This window comes from Gopherus flavomarginatus, chromosome 22 (genome assembly GCF_025201925.1).
Source record: "Gopherus flavomarginatus isolate rGopFla2 chromosome 22, rGopFla2.mat.asm, whole genome shotgun sequence".
In the NCBI taxonomy this organism is placed as follows: domain Eukaryota; kingdom Metazoa; phylum Chordata; order Testudines; family Testudinidae; genus Gopherus; species Gopherus flavomarginatus.
In genome coordinates this window covers 12,263,648-12,276,361 of record NC_066638.1, presented here as the reverse complement: position 1 = coordinate 12,276,361, position 12,714 = coordinate 12,263,648, and the positions used below count along the sequence as shown (strand labels likewise).

Sequence of the window (12,714 nt, the reverse complement as noted above, 5' to 3'; positions counted from 1 at the left end):
CTCTCCGCGTGGGAGGCAGGCTGCAGTGTCACTGCTGAGCAATACAAACTGGCCCAGATGGCCAGATGCTTTCTGCAGCGCTGAGTCTGCTTCCGAAGGGCCGGCCAAGCCCAGCAGCAAAGCGAGCAGACACCCAGCAGAGTCATCTCTGCTACAGATTATCGTAGGGCACCCTATGCACCCCGTTCCCCCACCCTACATCCACTTTTCACCCCACTCCATCCTCAAGGCCCCTTCTGCTGAGAGACTGAACAGGTCTTACACCTTCCTCTGCAGCAGCTGGTGCTTGGCTACTGTCAGACCCTGGATCCTGGACAAAATGGAGCTGCCAGATTCAATCAAACCCGCTGTCTCATTTTAGAGTCCTTCAGCATCACAGACCACAGAGGGTGCTGTGAGTCACATACAATGCTGCTTCTCCCTGCCCTACTCAGGGGCACCCTGCTGCAGCCGCACGTCAGCTGGAAGTGAAGGCTCCTTCTTGCCCATGCGCAGCAATAACAGTATCACTAGTGATAGGACCTTTGCTCCTGTAGGATCCCAGAGGGCTTCGTGTGGTGCTTATGTCCAGGAATCACTTTGCCCACCACTGAAGTGCAGCCACCTCTGGAGTGGAAGATAGCAGCTGTTTAACAGTGCACAGGAGTGCTAAGCAGTTTAGGATGGTGCTGCTCCTGGCAGCCTAGGGCCTGTAAATGTACCACAAGGGGTTGGGGAGAATCCCCCCCAGAGCAGAAGCACCGTACGAAGGATATCAATGGCCCTACACTGCCAATTTCTCATGTGACACTGAGGTGGGGCCTGGGGCAGGATGGGAGAACACATCCTATGGAGAAGGACAATGCAAACTATGGAGATTCTAGGCTGTGGCCTGTGTTGTTTGAGGGACCTCATGCCCTACTGAGAGGAAAGGAGTGTTTACACCTCTCACTGAACTCTCGTTTCAAGCCAAGAGTACGTTTACACCAGGGATAGTTGTACTGCTGGTAGATACGGCCGCTTCAGCTTTAATCCAGCTAGTGTGGGTAACAATAGCAGAGAAGACTAGAGTGGCTAGTGAACGTTACTACCTCGGACAAGCCCACCAGGGACTCTGGGTGGGTACTTGGGTGCTGGCCAAGGCTTAGTCTGTCCAATTGCATCTACACTGCTAATTGTTATGTGCTAGATTAAAGCCAGTGTGGCTATGCCTAACAATTCTTGCTACACATACACCTTCCTTTGGGGTATAGATGGTTCCTTTCAACTGTACCCCTTTCAGGAGACTGATTTGTCTTGCATACCCCAAGTTTCACCTCCATTTAAACTACTTGTTTACAAAATTGGACATAAAATACAGAAGTGTCACAGCCACACTATTACTGACACATCGCTGACTTTCTCATTTTTACCATATAATTATAAAATAAGTGAATTGGCATATAAATATTGTACTTACATTTCAGCGTATAGCATATAGAGCAGTATAAACAAATGGTTCTGTATGAAATTTTAGTTTGCACTGACTTTGCTAGTGCTTTTTTATGTAGCTTGTTGAAAAACAAGACAAATCTCTAGATGAGTTGATGTACCCCCTGGAAGAGCTCTGCGTACCCTCAAGGCTACATGTACCCCAGATTGAGATCCACTGCCTTACACAGTGCACTTTCCTTCACAACCATAAGGGCTAGAAATTTAGAGCCAGACCCTGAGCTAGTGTAAATCAGCAGTGTAGCTGCTTTGACATCAGTGAAACTAGACTGGTTGACACCTGCTGAAGATCTGGCCCCTTTATTTTTAACTGAAACCTTAAACTGGGCATAATTTGAATCGGGGGGAGGTCAACATGGCAAGGGGGCTGGACCCGCAGAGCAGGAGTTTGTCACCTCTGTCCTGAACTAAACAGAAGACCCCAAATTCACTTTGCTTCTGACCTGGCTGGAGCCTCCCCGTCTCTAAGCTCAATGGCTGGTGCCACTGAGTTCTGCATCAGTGGGGAAAATGCCTTGCACCGGCAATCCCTTCCAAGTGTGCGCTGACTCAGGCCAGCTCCCAGGCCATCTAACCAGGCCAGGAGAATGGCAGGTTCCAGATCTCTCTCCAAGCAGCTTGGGGCCTGCTCGCTCCCAGAGCCGGAAAAATATCTGCACTCCTTCGGGCTTCTGGTATGCAAGGCAGCGGCAGGAGAAGACTCCCACAGCGTTCCCAGAATAATTTCTAATGAGGGCCTCTTCTTAATTACGTCATGTCTGGGGATCGGGAGACAGGCGATCCTAACCCTCTGCTCTTATCAGGCAGCCGGAATCGCTCGCTCCACGTACTGGATGGAGACACGCATTGGCTAGGCTGCCCCAGTGTAAACTACCCTTCTTCACTGGAAGGAAAGTCCACCTCACAAATGCAAGCACAGCCAGTGGCTGTTAATTTGTCTGACGGCCCTGGAGGATGGCGACAAGACTAAGGGGGCATCTGTTTAGGCTCCCTGTTCCCACCTTCCTCTTTGGACAAACCAGATCCAGCAAATAAACCCTTCAGGCTTTGAACCATTTAATCCCAGTGAATTTGCCAGTACGTCTCTCTGATTAAAACCCTATGGGAAGAATCTGTCCTGTCCCTTTGGTACCTAATAGGGCAGGTTCCCACATCCTCAAACCACCGGCTCTGTTCTTCCCTTCACTTCTTTTTGCAAAGTCTTGGTAGAGGCCAGGGGCTGGATGGGTCATTCTGCTTTATTGTATCTGCCCATATCTATTGTATCACCCGTCACAGTGGTGTCTGGGCACTGTCCAGAAATGCATGGAGCCTCAGGACTAGCAGCGTGCCATGGTCCATGAACTCCCTCTGACCTCTAGGGATGGTCTCCCAAGGGCAGGGTAGAGGTGGCCCCGTGGCAGGGCGTTTGTGCAGGCTTCTCCTGCCCCAGCCTGCCCTGCCCCTGGTCTGCAGATGGAGAATGTCACTCCCCCAACTTGTCCCAGCCCTGTGTTCAGTGACAAGCACAACACAGGGCCCCGTTCTCCTCTCCCGGCCGCCAGGCAGGAGCGTGAACCAGGAGTGGCTCTGCGGAAGTCCCTGGGCTTGACTCTGACCTCACACAGTCTTTCCACCAGAGTAACTCTGTTTAGCTCGGTGAGTGGTTCTTGATTCACTGCAGTGCAAGAGCAGAGCAGAATCGGGCCCATTATAGAGAGTTTGTTTAAATATTGCCTTTCCGTCGCGGTCCAGCCCACGCTCATGCAGGACTCTCCTGTTCTGCCTTCTGGGCTTGCTTCCCGCAAGAGCCTCCAATGTGCTGATAATGCACAAAACCTTTTGAAGTGACAGCGCCCTGATAAAAATCTTAGGCCCAGATCTCAAGACTGGCCCGAGCACCCTGCCTCATTGCAGTGAGTGGGGGTAAAAGCACAGGTGGCTTTCTGCCACTTTCCCACCTCTCCTCTGATCCTTGAGACTGCTGGGGGCCAAGCCGCACTCAGGGCAAGTTGGAGCAGCCTCGTGGCTGCTCTAACTCTCACAGGTGGGTGTTTTGCTGGCCAGGGCTCATGGAGCACATCATACTCTGGCCCCCTCCCTAACCCCAGCCCAACCTGTAACACCTCCAACACCAGGAAACCAAAGCAATCTCTGCACCAGCTGCAGATTCCTATATAGATCAGGCGTTACTTTAAATCTCCTTTATGCTGCTGGACTGGTGCAAAGGAGAGGTCAAAGATCCATCCCTTGCATTTTAAATCCCTGGCCTCTCCTGGATTGCTAATAACAGCTTCAGGAGACTAACCACGGAGCCAGTTTAAATAGCGAGGGTCAGAGCCACAGCAGGTGTAAGTGGGCCCAGCTCCAGTGACTTCACTTTCGCTAGCTAAGGATCTGGGCTGAAGTCTGGAGGAAAGGCTGGGCAGGTCCGTGGAGAACGTGGTGAATTTGAGGCGATCTGAGAGGCTTTGCAGATGATGAAAGGGAACCATAAAGCTGGCAGCCACTTCCCACACGGGGGAGGGGTCCAAAAATGAGACGTTATTCTCTAAAAGGGAGGTTAGTGGGACTCTGACAGAACTACTTAATGCTGAGTAAAGAGCCAGGAAAGGTGATCCAGGCTTAAAAATAGAGGTGGGTCCAAGCTGTTCAGATCAGGGTCTGTTCTGGTTCAAACCCATTACAGTGGACAGTGACCTTGTATAAGTCACTTTACTGCTCTGTGCCTCAGTTTCCCCATCTATAAAAGAGGGAGATTAATATTGCTCAGTGGTGGACACGGCTTAGTTCACATTTAGAAAGTGGTTGGAGGGCCCAGTGGAATGCGAAGGGTGGTTCTCTTCACAGCCTGTGTAACTGGCGATAAGTTTTCTGTGGCTAGATAATTTTTAACTCCATTTGCATATCTCCTCCGCTGATGAAAGGTTGAAGCCCAGGGGAAGCAAGACAAATTTAAACCAAAGCACCTGACTCTCTCTCTGTAGCCTGATTGGTCACTTCCTGCTGTATCTTCCCCCTCTCGCTGTGTTTAAGAAGAGCTCTGTGTAAGCACGAAAGCTGGTCTCTCCCACCAACAGAGGTTGGTCCAATAAAAGCTATTCCCTCACCCGCCTTGGGAACCAAACCAGCTACAACACATGCAACTTGCTACAACACTGCAAGAGACACTCGGGAACTGTTCCAGGAATGGTTGGAGGAATTCTCTGCGATGTGCTGCCTGGGCACTTCAACAAACCCTGGCAGCGCTCACGTGGACAGAGGGTCCTTCAGCATGGAACGGCGCACCACTCAAACAGCGGTGCTCGTTCCAGGCGTTGGCCCTTATAGCACTGAGGACAACAGGAAGGACAAAAGAGGAAGAATACGCTTAAGGACAGCACAAGGGGTTGAGTCAGGACTCCTGGGTTCTATTCCAAGCTCTAACACTGATTCACTGTGGGAGCTTGTGCAAGTCACGTCCCCTCTTTGTGCCTCAGCTTCCCTATCTGTTCAATGAGGACGGCATTTATTTTCCCACTCCTTCCAAGATCGCCACTCTTCTCCATGAGGTCCACAAGCCTTTGTCCTTACCTCAAAGAAGCTATTCATAATAGCTCATTTAAAGGCAACTTGAGAGGGATTTTTTGTTAAAATGTGCTTGTGTCAAGCCTGGTTGTGCTGGAGAACTTGCTGGATGTCTCAGGGATGTTTACACTGAGAACGTGCATTGTAAATGAAATGGTGTCAGTGTTGAACAAAGAATTCCTTACTCCGGAGAGTTGATTAGGCATTTGAGTTAAATAAGTACTAACTGAAACAAACTATGGGACGTGTCCTGAGGGGATGGGAATGAGGGGGGCACCACTGAAGTCAGAGTTCTATTAATTTTACATCAGGTGAGGATCTGGCCCAAAGTTTTAAACAATCTGGCTAAAAATCCCTTCCCCTCCAAATTGCTCAGCTTCTTCTATGCTGGCTCTTGTGATGTTGTCATTTGATGAGTTCTGCGGTCACCACGGAGTCCCACAGGGCAGCTAAGATTGGAATTTAATATATCAAGCAAAGGGAATGGAGGCAGGGCGGGGGTAACATGCTGTTCAGGACACCCAGAACTTTGAGCCACTGTGTTCCGTCTCTGCCTCAGCAAGAGAGGAGCTTTGTTGGAGATTCGAGTGTGTGTCAGCTCCCTGCCATGCCAGCCTGCCTTCCTCATCGGCAAACTCCTCGAGACTCTGCCAGTCTTCACCTGGCCTTGCAGGCAATCTGCAGTGCGCTTAAGTTCCCCAGAGACATCTCTCTGTGGCATCCAGCCCTCTCCTGCAACACTCCCAGAAGTTACTCAGGTTTCTTGCTCCTTTCAAGGGACAACGCCTGCAACTTGTTAATACAACAGAGGGTTTGGCAAACACTCTTCTTTCAGTCACAGCACTGGGTTGGTTGCTATTCAAAGTAAAACAAGTAATGATGTCAAGGAGAAGGCATAACAACAGTACTGTGTCGGGCCTGAAAAGCGTTGGTGACACAACATAGCGTGTAGCCTGTGTCCCAGCGGGGAAGAAATGAGACCCTGAAAATCTTCCAGGCCTGCTTTATACATCGCAGAGAAGAAGAAAAAAAAAAAAGTGACCCCAACTCCAATGCTGATTCCTTTGTGGGTCACCTTTCAGGGACTCCATCCCCAAAGGAGACAGATGCTCTGAGCACTAAGATCACCAATGGCTTCTCATAACCTCTCTTCTTCTCCAGCAGCCTCCAATGCTCCAATTCCAGAGCACATACCCCCCATCCCCTCTCGTGCCCCATAGCTGTCCCTTCCAAATGGATTTCAACACCCTCTCTGCCCACCTGACTCTCTTCTCCCAGGCTCTGCTTTCCTGCTGAAAGCTGCCAAGTGTCACATGCCTCAGTGGCAACAGTGTTTGGATTTTGAAACCACACTGGGAGGGTGGGGATGGGGGGGTTGAGAACAAAAAGTCCTGTTGAGTTATTGCTTCCGTCTCCCCAGCCACAGCGGTCAGGGATACAAGAGGCTAATGCACAGCTCCCCAGCACTGTTAGCAGAACCAGCCACGCTGCAAATAATCTGTGTCTGCACCTCTGTTCCCCACGCAAACAGAGAGAGCACCACGTATTGTAACCCACTGGTTCACTGTGTTACTTCTTGCTCCGCTAGTGGCTGGTCTCCTCACAGGAAGATAAGAGCCTACTACTGCTACCAGCTAATAGTTACCACTTTAGCTCAAGTGGTAGACATCTGTTCTAGGTTCAGTTCCTGCTGGTGCCCTGTAGAGTGTGTGTGGGGAGTCATTGTATCAGCACAATGCCAGTAGTCTACCCAGGATTTATGGTAGCTGTTTATAAGAATTTAGGGCAGGCCAAAGGGACTCCAGTGAGCAAGGGACACATGCACCGTTGGTCTGTTCAGGCTGTAGAAGTGCTGCTGGATTCCTCGCCAATGCTAAGTTCTCGCCTAGCAGTATCCCTGAGCAATGCTTTCCAGCCTCTCTGGTTGGCTAGCAGACTCCGTCCCATCTTGCTGGATGATGACCTGGCTTTGATTATACAGGCCTTCGTCACCCCCTGGGTAGACTACAGCAATGCAGTTAGTTGGGCTGGCAGCCATCAGCCCCTGGGGAAACACCAACTAGTACAGACCACTGCGGCGTGTCTCCTCTGCAACACTGGCTCCTGCCTGCACATCAGACCCGGCCTTTGCTCTCTGCACTGGCTCCCTGTCCGATACCAAAGCGGAAGGTCTCTGCTCCTGTCTTCATGGTGCCTGGGCCCAGCATGTCTAGAAGAGGCTGAAGTTCCAGGATGGGGATTGTGGTTTGACAGCTCTGCTTCTAAGGACCAAGGGGACTTTTTACCAGAAAGCTCCTCCAGGCAGGAGACCGAGCTCTCTGGGGCAGTGGTCTGAGGTTGTGGAATGAACACCCACCAGAACGAAGGGCCATCACAAACCTCCCACTCCAGGTGCTGGACGTGCTTCTGCACCCTGCCTTTGCTAACACACACGGCAGCATGTCGATATAAATGTCACCCAAAAGCCTCCATTGCAGACATGAGTCTCCCCCTGGGGACCAGAGACGGATGATGGTTTTGTGGGCACTAGGCCAGAGCAAGTGGAGGGCCCTTCCTTACCCCTTCTACCTGTTGTTCCCCCCTGCCCTCCTCAGCACTCCTGCCGGGGAGCAGGGTTTGGGGCGTGGGGGCGCCCGATTGGCCAGGGCCCCTGGGGGTGGCCCCTTTTGGCCCAGTGGCTAATCCATGAGAGAGAGAATGAACCACGCGCGAGACAGAAGTTAGTCCTGTCGCTTAATGCAGGACTGGAAGATGCTTAGATACTACAGGGATGAGGCTGGGAAAAGGACCCAACAAGAAGGAAAACCTAGGCTGCCCATCAAACAAAGTGTCCTAAAGGTGTGAGCTGGTAGACTGTGGAACAGGCTGTTATTGGGTAGCAGGTGCAAGTGCCATTGCTTAAACCTCAGGACCGTGCATTGGCCAACGCATTGCAGGGAACCACCCTGCCCCGTCTACGCGGACGGGCGTGACGTGATGTGGCCTGGGGGTGGGATGCCAATGTTAGGGATGCCTGACATAGAGACCTAATGAGCCAGCGTAAGTCCAATCAGCGTCTCTGGGCCCCTCCCCCTGAAGTCCACAGAGCTTAGCACTTCGCAGTGCCAGACGGTGGTGGTGGACGGTGCCAGAGCAGAAGTCTGATTGGCAGAAGTACTGAGCACCAAGAACCACACCTGAAATCAATGGGAGCGGCAGGTGCTCAGCACCTCTGAAACCAGACCTGTACTGCGGAAGGAAAACCCTGAGACAAGTCAGTCCGACTCAATGGATCTGCACCTGGGATGGATTTGGATTTCCAGTTTACTGGGGGAAGAGATCAAAGTTCAGCCCCCCACAGACAGGGGAGGAATTCTGATTAAAAGCCCGTGGGTGGGATAGAAAGGAATCCTGTAACCTTCCCCTCCCCCTAAGCCCTCCCAGGCTACAGATGAGTCAACCCAAATTTGTGCATCATTAAGACCTTGTGTCCCAAGGCGAGAGAGGAGCCTTCAGCTGTGCTTTCTGTGAATGGGGGGGGGAGGGCCTGTCTAAGGAAAGATTCCCCTCTCCTCCACCGTTCGGCCAGCCCTGTATTACAGCCAGATGGCGGCATATGACACATGCTGTACCAGATTACTGACGTGTTTGGTATGTGCCGATTCAGGCTAGAAACTCCAAGCTGCCCCAATACACAGGGCTGCTCCCTCCAGGCTGTCAATGCAGCAGAGTCAGCTAACGTCCCCTGCTCTCTCCTGCGTTACATTCTGTTCTGCTGCAACAAGCAACTGGCAAGGTCATGACCGCGGGGTCAGTAAATCAGACCCAGGAAGTTTAACCCTGCCCAAAGCTAGCACTAAGCACTTTGTGTGTCGAGCCGGGGCCAGGAGGGCACTGTAGCTAGATTGGGGTTTGTGACATACAAGAACAGTAACATTTAGCATGGCTATTATAGCATGTCTTCTGGCAGGATCACAAACGGCTCTGCCAACATTAATCAGGGACCTGTCTATCTTATGGTTTTCTCTCTCTATAGCAAGGGTTCTCAAACTGGGGGTCGGGACCCCTCAGGGGGTCGCAAGGTTATTACAGGGGGTGTCACAAGCTGTCAGCTTCCAGCCCAAACCCTGCTTTGCCTCTAGCATTTATAATGGTGTTAAATATATTTTTAAAAGTGTTTTTAATTTATAAGGGTGGTCGCACTCAGAGGCTTGCTATGCAAAAGGAGTCACCAGTACAAAAGTTTGAGAATCGTTGCTCTATCGAGCCGGTTGCTGTAGTAACTAGTGACTTTCCGCAGCCCTTCCAGGACACAGGTGAATATTATCTTCCCAGTTATGCAGCTGGAGAAACTGAGGCACAGAGCAGAGCAGTGATTTGCCCCAAACGAGTCAGTGCAAGAGCTAGGAATAGACCCCAGGAACAACTGTTATAATCACTAAACATCAGAGGGCCCAATCCTTCAACCAGCTCAGGTTGTACACTACCTACATCCTTCAAGCTTTGGGGGCGTTTGTGGCTTAGACTCCACTCACACGGCAACATGTCACAAAACATGTCCAGTCTAGCCAAGCTGCACTGAGCACAACACCAGAGATGGGATGGGGACAGAGGGGCTTTCGGTCACCTTTGCAGCCCCCAGATCCAGGAGTCAAACTATAAGGACTCAGACCACGAGCATAAATCAGAGCAGCCTTAAGGCTGCTCTAATTTAGTGGGGTGCTCATGGCCCCAGGTCTCTTCCAGCAGCAGGGGATTGCGAGCTATAGGGACCTTCTAGCCTTGCCCATTTCTCCTGGATGTGCTGCCTGCCCTGCTATGGTGCAGCGGTTGGAGTTGGGCTGAGGTCTGGCTTGTTATGTATATATTGCTGTGATTCATCCAAAGTGGTGCCGATCACTAGCCAGAAGCGACATCTGAGTCAGAGTGAGTGAATCCCACATCCTCATCCTGCTCAAACAGCACTTCCAAGAGGCTTGTTTTCCCAAGGACAGTGCCAGTGAGCACAGCAGCGGGAGGGACTGGAAGCCCCTCTTCCAACCACAACACTGACCTTGTCCTGTCCTCGGCCCCTCTCCCACTTGAAACCAACTTTTCCACAGAACTTCCCAATCCGCTGAGCCCCGAGGGGCCCTCCCAGCTGTGCCTGCAGAGGAAGGGAGCAGACTATTGAGTTTAACCCTCTACAGTTCACAGTGAGCGATAACAACAGTGATTTCTGGGCCTGCTCCAGCACGCTGGGATGTATGAGAGTATCAAAATGCATGAATCAGGGCCCAAATCCTGCCAGGTGCTGAGTGCCCCCAGCTCCTGCCCAAGCCAATGGGAGTTCATTGGCTCCGTATGTTGTCCCCCTCTAGTGGCTGGTACACAGGTAGGAGAAGAGTCTACTACTGCTAGTAGCTAGACAGAAGCTAATCCCTGCATAGGCGCCAACTTCCCCTCTGCCCGGTGGGTGCTCGACACCTCCTCCCTGGCCCTGGCCTTGCACCTGCACTGCCTCTTCCTGCCCCAGCATGGCCCTCACCCCGCCCTCATTCCACCCCTTCCTTCCCCAAAGTCCCTGCCCCGCCTCTTCTCCACCTCCTCCCCTGCCCTCCCAGAAAGTCCAAAGCACCGCCAAACAGCTGTCAGGTGGCTGGGGAGTGGCAAGCGCTGGGAAGGAAGGGGTGGGGAAGGAGGCAAGGAGGGGGGAGCTTGGCTACCAGCTCCGGGAGCACTCACAAGTCGGCGCCTGTGAATCCCTTAGTTCAAGTGGCAGCAGCTCAGGCTTCGGGTGAGGCCTCCCAGCTTCTATCCCTGATGTTCAGCCTCAGCCCCTTTGAAAATCAGGCCCTGCCCTCGTCAGCTGTACAACTTCCTTTCATGCAGCATGGCCAGGTGCTAGAGGTAAAGCTCTAGGCGCCACTCTCGGGTCCTTCTGAGCCCTGCCCGTCTCTATCTGCTTTGCAATCTAAGCGCCAACTCTTGGGGCCAAATCATTCAGGTCTCGGTGATGCCACTCCTGTCCCTGGGGCTGCAGCCTTTGGCCCTTGCTCTGTATTTCTCTAGCAGCACCACGTTTGTATTAGTTGTACCTAACTCTGAACCTTCTGGGGCAGTGTGTGTATGCGCGTGTGTGTGCGCACGCGTGTGTGCAAGTGAGGGGGGGTGTATGTCTGAGTGTGGGTATACGTCCAGGAGGCGGGTGGGGATGCACGTCTCCCGCACGCTCCAGGATGAATGGCTGGCGCAGCAAGCATGGACCAATTCTAAATAAACTATTTCTGGTGCTTGCAGTGGCCGGGCAGACAAACTGCTAATCCTCCCTCAGCACAGAAACATTGCTCAGGAGTCAAGCAAGAGTTGTCAACTCCCCCGGCTTCCTCACCCCCATCCCTTCCTCTGGCCAAGGGGAAATGGGGTTGGCTGTTATTCTTATGAAGAGACAGTCACGTGGCAGCCCTCTTACTGGAATCTACAGCCACACACAATGTCTGGGAACTCGCCTGAGATGTAGCGTTAGCTGCCTCCTATGCAGAGCCCCTTGGACCACCTTGTGTGGCAGCACCAGAGTGCGGGCTGGGCTGAGAACAGAAAAGGAGGCCGGTGGAGCTTTAGGAATGGCAGCAGCAGTGGCTACTGCGGCTGTAACCCACACACCTCCTGGGTGTGATGTTCTGTTCCCTCTCGTGGCACCAAGACCACTTATAGATAAAGGCGTCTACAGCCTGAGCTAGGGGCCACATGGCTTGAGGCTCATGCATTTAGCTCCGGAGGCCCCAGGTTCGATCCCGCCCGCCGATGACCAGGGTCTGTCAGTGTTACACAGCTTTAAGATCTGGAGTGCTCTGGCTGGCAGGCTGGTCAGCCGGAAGCAGGATCATTGGAGGGGCTCTCTCTGGTCTGTTCTTCATTGTGTGGGCCCAGATGTCCAAAGGAATCCAGGACACCACAGCTCCCATCTCTCCCACGAGTGATTACACTCTTCAGATCTGCTAGACGGTTCCCAATGGGGGCTGCCGGATGCTGAGCTCTAAGGAAAACCCTGGCCCTCCTGGCAGTGGTTATCTGCGGATGGTGAGTAAGATCTACTGATGGATCACTCCCTCCCATTCTCTCAAACCTGCCCCCCACAGCACACTGTGGCATTCTCTCTCCAGCTGGACTTTCTACCAGAAAGGTAATGTGCTGATGCTCCTTGGAGATCATCCAGTGTAGGAGCTCGGCGTTGAGGAAAGTTGGGATTATTCAGGTGGGAGCCCAATGAATTGCTAAGTGAGTTCACCAAGGAATGTCCCTCTATGGCCAGTGATCATGTGGTCGCCAAGAGCTTTGGTGGTGGGATAAGCTGGCCAGTGACAGACATAAACTGAATATCCAACCAGACCACCTTAACGACCTAGCCAGAGATGGATTCGGGTTGCTCTCCATCTGCAGAAGAGGCTACCTCCCTTTGGGACTTGCCATGCTGGAGGATGATTCAGCACTAGCGGTGGGGAAGGCTGACTCAGCTAGATCTTCTCTAGCCCGTGGGACAACCCAAGTTGGAGCCTAGCTTGCCCTGCTGTTGGTGTCATGACTCTTGCAAAGACCAGCTGCTACCCGGGACCGGAGCACAGCGGCGTGAAATCTCTCATTCCACACCGCTTGCCTCAGCTGTGTGGAGTTTGCCAGCTGTGTAATTTCCCACAGCAAACAAAACCCAACCATGCTAAGGAGACTGGAGCCAGAAGCTGC

General features: G+C 52.4%; 1 protein-coding gene across 3 annotated transcripts in view; it reads right to left on the bottom strand.

The window, feature by feature from the left end:
• The window catches only part of LOC127039201 (discoidin, CUB and LCCL domain-containing protein 1-like), a 64,821-nt gene that overhangs the window by 30,129 nt on the left and 21,978 nt on the right, over window positions 1-12,714 (bottom strand). The window lies entirely within an intron of this gene.